The following is a 5,080-nucleotide window of genomic DNA, read 5'->3' as shown; positions in this document are numbered from 1 at the left end:
CGAGCTCATTCCACAGCGACTCCCTCCGGTTCTACCCGATTCTAGGCTGCGCTTTCCTTTCCCTTCCCCCGCATTCACTACTCACCTGCTGGGAGGATGGGCGCCTGGGAGTGCCAGGAGGATAGTCTAGAAGCGTTAGCACTGCAGCCGCAGCAGTCCTCCTGTCTCACTAGGCCACTCAGATTCTCAGCAGCAGCAACATGGGGAGCTGCTCCCCTTGCTTCGTTTGTCCCATTCCGCAGTCACCACTGCTGCCTCCAATTCGCCTCTGCTACATTTGGATCCTCCTCTCCGTACACGAACTCTACCACCAGGATAGAGGCCTCCTCACCTTCCTGCCAAATAGTGAGCTAGCCGCATCGAGACGTTCAAAACACGGGACCGGACACCGCCCTCTTCCCCTCCACCAACACGCAGGCGCACTGCAAATTCCGAACTGCGACAGGAGCGCAGGAAGCAATCCTCCACCTAGTCCACCGCTACTCGTTACCGCGCAGGCGCTCCTTTTCCTCCACTGCCGTCTCTCGGCGCTCCGTCGAGGAGAGTGGCGTCGTAGCGGAGAGTGGTGTGGGCTTATCCCCAGTTGGCTGTCTGTTAACCCTTCTCCAAACTCTGGCCACTAGGCCCTGGGGCGGTGAATGTCCATCTTTCCCCTCCCATCTGCCCACCCAACGCGGTGGATCTAGTGCTGCCTCATGAAGTGCCCACAGTGGTTTATGGCAGTGGTACCACTTCCTTAAACAGGCCTTGGGAGTCACTGGCTGTACACTACCCTCTCGCCATCATCGGAAAGAAAATGTGTAAGCCATCATAAGAAAGAAAAATCAGCTATGGATATGCTGTGTTACAAATTTGGCCCGTGATGACTGAGGAGAGAGGCTAGGACACAAAGTATAGAATTACAAAAGTATGTATTTATTCAAGTGCATGAGATGTCTCAGCCAAACAAGGGATTTTTAGGAGGTTTGATATGAATCATCCACCTACTAATTCAGATTACGAATTGTTCTTGTGAGTGACTTCAACCTACCAGACATCTGCTGGGAACTTAATACAGCAGAAAAGAGGCAGTCCAGGAAATTTTTAGAGTGTATGGAGGACAACTTTTTGTTGCAGCTGGTGGGTGAGCCCACCAGGGCAGGGACTATGTTAGATCTATTGTTTGTGAATAGAGATGGACTGGTGGGAGATGTGGTGGTTGGAGGTTGCTTGGGGCAAAGTGATCATGAAATAATAGAGTTCTCAATATTTGGTGAAGTCAGGAGGAGCACCAGTAAAACCCTTGCATTGGACTTCCAGAGGGCAGACTTTGGCCTGTTTAGGAGACTTATTCAGAGCATCCCTTGGGAAGCAGCCTTTAAAAACAAAGGAGTTCAGGAAAGCTGGGCATGCCTCAAAACAGAGATCTTGAGGGCACAGGAACAGACTGTCCCTGTGTGCCGAAAGGTAAGTCGACGGGGTAAAAGTCCAGCCTGGATGAGCAAGGAGGTTTTGGAGGAACTTAGGAATAAAAAGAGGATGTATCAGCTTTGGAAGGGGGGTCAGGTCTCTCAGGAAGTATTTAAGGGAGCTGCTAAAGCATGTAGGAAAAAAATTAGGGAGGCCAAAGCTCAGTTTGAACTTAGAATGGCAACTTCTGTAAAGGATAATAAGAAATGTTTTTACAAATATATTAATGCTAAAAGGAAGGGTAAGACCAACCTTTGTTCTTTACTGGACAAGGGAGGGAACTTAATATCTGCAGATGAGGAGAAGGCAGAAGTGCTTAATGACTACTTTGCCTCAGCTTTTAGTGAGGAGATGACTTGCCTTCAAGACAACTGCCCTCCTGGGCTGGTAGATGGTGTCAGGGAGCAGAATGGTCCCCTCATTATCCAAGAGGTGGCAGTCAGAGAACTGCTGAAATGCCTGGATATCCATAAATCTATGGGACCAGACGGGATCCATCCCAGGGTGATGAGAGAGCTGGCAGATGAGCTTGCTAAGCCACTCTCCATCATCTACCATCAGTCTTGGCTCACTGGTGAGGTTCCGGATGACTGGAAGCTGGCCAGTGTGACACCCATTCACAAAAAGGGTGCAAAGGAGGATCCTGGTAATTATAGACCAGTCAGTCTGACCTCAGTACCTGGCAAAATAATGGAACAGTTTATATTAAGTGCCATCACACAGAACTTACAGGATGGCCAAGGTATCAGACCCAGCCAGCATGGGTTTAGGAGGGGTAGGTCATGTTTGACCAACCTGATCTCCTTCTATGACCAGGTGACCCACCTGGTGGATGCAGGGAAGGCTGTGGATGTTGTCTATTTGGACTTCAGCAAGGCCTTTGACACTGTCTCCCACAGCATACTCCTAAATAAGCTGGCAGCTCATGGCTTGGACAGGAGCACTCTTCACTGGGTTAGGAACTGGCTGGATGGCCGGGCCCAGAGAGTGGTGGTGAATGGTGCTGCATCCATCTGGCGGCCAGTCACCAGTGGTGTCCCTCAGGGGTCTGTGCTGGGGCCAGTTCTGTTCAAGATTTTTATTGACAACATGGATGAAGGCATGGAGTCTTTCATTAGTAAATTTGCAGATGACACTAAGCTGGGAGCGTGTGTCGACCTGTTGGAAGGACGAAGGGCTTTGCAGAAAGACCTGGAACAGTTGGACAGATGGGCAGAGTCCAATAGGATGAGGTTTAATAAGTCCACGTGCCGATTCCTGCACTTTGGCCGCAATGATCCCCTGCAACGTTATAGGCTGGGGACGGTGTGGCTGGACAGTGCCCAGGAGGAAAGAGACCTGGGGGTACTGGTCGACAGCCGGCTGAACATGGGCCAGCAGTGTGCCCAGGTGGCTAAGAGGGCCAATGGCATCCTGGCCTGTATCAGGAATGGTGTGGCCAGCAGGAGCAGGGAGGTTATTCTTCCCCTGTACTCGGCACTGGTGAGGCCACACCTTGAGTATTGTGTCCACTTCTGTCCCCCTCAGTTTAGGAAGGACGTTGAGATGCTTGAGAGTGTCCAGAGGAGGGCAACGAGGCTGGTGAAGGGCTTGGAGCACAAGCCGTATGAAGAACGACTGAGGGAACTGGGGTTGTTTAGCTTGGAGAAAAGGAGACTCAGAGGTGACCTTATCACTCTCTACAACTTCCTGAAGGGTGGCCGTGGTCAGCTGGGGGTTGGTCTCTTTCTTCAGGCAACAACAGACAGAACAAGAGGACACAGTCTCAAGCTGCGACGAGGGAGATATAGGCTGGATATTAGGAAAAAGTTTTTCACTGAAAGAGTGATAAAGTACTGGAATGGCTTGCCTGGGGAGGTGATGGAGTCACCATCCCTAGATGTGTTTAAAAAAAGACTGGATGTGGCACTTGGTGTCATGGTCTAGTTGAGGTATTAGAGATGGGTTGGACTCAATGATCTTGAAGGTCTCTTCCAACCTATACATTCTGTGATTCTGTGATTCTGTGAAATGTGGTACAGCATAGCAACATATGTTACAAAAATGTATTTTGTAGGTAGTGCAGTATAATTATCTGTCAGCATCCTTTTGATTTATCTGTTAATCCAGATGTTTCCAGCATTAACTTCTGCAAATTTATTAGGCATCAGCAATTTATGTTTCTCTTACATATGGATCTTTCAAATAAGAAACCTCTCTTCTTGCAAAAATTAATTTACTTGATCACTTGCACTTAGTAGGTGTCTTGGGTCTCCAGATAATGATTCAGCAATTATACACTAATAGTGTTCTTAGCTCCTATTGACTGTGTGGTCTCAATAATTTATATCATGCCTACTAGAAATGAAAATAAAGATTTGACCAGGTGCCTTGGTACCTTCAAAGCCGGTAAGGCAGGGAGAAGTCAGCATGGTGCCCAAAAACCTGGAGGCCAATAGGGAAGGGGAGAAGTCTGCATAGTGTGAAGGACCTTCAAGACCCTGAGGAGGCAAGAAGGGACCAATACATGACCAGCTTAATCACAGAGAATGGCCATTTACCTTATAAAAAGGCATTAGTTATGCTAACCATATTACCAGAGATCAGGAGGTATTTGTCACAGCTCTTCTTAAACTTCCTAGCCTTTTTGGAGGCTTTGAAGTACCACCTAGTTTGGATAGAAATAAAATGACTGAACTCTTACAGAAGCTTTGAATGCTATTGAGTAGCTTTGTGTGAGAACCAGGTTCCCTCTGGTCCCAGAAAATTTTGCTTTCCTGATATCCTTTCAAACTAAAGAGAAACAGCCTTAACTACTGAAAAAAAAAAAATACAAAACAAAACAAAACAAAACAAAACAAAAAAAAAAAAAAAAAAAATCCCAACCCTCAGCCCTCTTGATTTGATGGTAGAATCAAGAACCCTCAGAAATCAAGTGGCTAGATGTTTGCTTGATCTGAATTTGAAGGAGGAATGTCTTGATTCTGATCTTGATCTTCAATTAATATCTTTAAATGCAAATACCACTTTTGCTTTAATGTAACTTTAAAGAAGCAATTATCTGTTTGAGATAACTATCTGGCTACCTGTCTAATTTCTCTTTTTCAAGCAAGCTACTGTAGAGCTATCACAGGAATTATTTAAAGTCAACAGAAACAGAAGCCTCCTTCCAATGTGTTTCCTTTCTGACATGGTTACAACTGATTAAATTTATTATGTCAGTAGGAACCAACCTATCTTTCAGCAACTTGAATAAAACATAAGTTTCAAATTCAGGTGATGTAAATTAAATAAATAGAATAGTTCCAGTTGGAAGTAAAAGGAATGAGAAGGAGGTGTCTTTACAAACAAACTGTGAGCCTGATGGTAGCCCTGACAAAATGGGGGCTCTTGTCCAGGACATTTCCACTGTCTGGGGGTGGTGGGAAGTGAGCAGAGCTGAAGGCACACCCCACACAGTTGCGGTGATCAGCTCCCCTTGGTGGTGGCCGGCACTGGGTGATCGATTGGGTTCTCGAGACTGTCCAGGAGACAGACAAGTGGTAGACCAGGGGGATTCGTGACGAGTCCATAGGGAAGAACCACTGAAAATCTCACCAGTGAATAAAATGGGATCTTTGGGGAGTAAACCTGGGAGGGAACCCATGGAGGG

General features: G+C 46.9%; 1 protein-coding gene across 1 annotated transcript in view; it reads right to left on the bottom strand.

Annotated features, from left to right (window-relative positions):
- The window catches only part of LOC120764924 (spindlin-Z-like), a 125,284-nt gene extending 124,854 nt beyond the window's left edge, over positions 1-430 (bottom strand). The window contains exon 1 of the mRNA XM_040089076.1: positions 86-430. The gene's annotated coding sequence lies outside the window, so the exon portion shown is untranslated. The remainder of the gene's footprint in view (positions 1-85) is intronic.
- Between the last annotated feature and the right edge of the window lie 4,650 nt (positions 431-5,080).

Source organism: Hirundo rustica, chromosome W (genome assembly GCF_015227805.2).
Source record: "Hirundo rustica isolate bHirRus1 chromosome W, bHirRus1.pri.v3, whole genome shotgun sequence".
Taxonomy (NCBI): Eukaryota; Metazoa; Chordata; class Aves; order Passeriformes; family Hirundinidae; genus Hirundo; species Hirundo rustica.
This window is presented reverse-complemented; position numbering and strand designations above follow the sequence as displayed.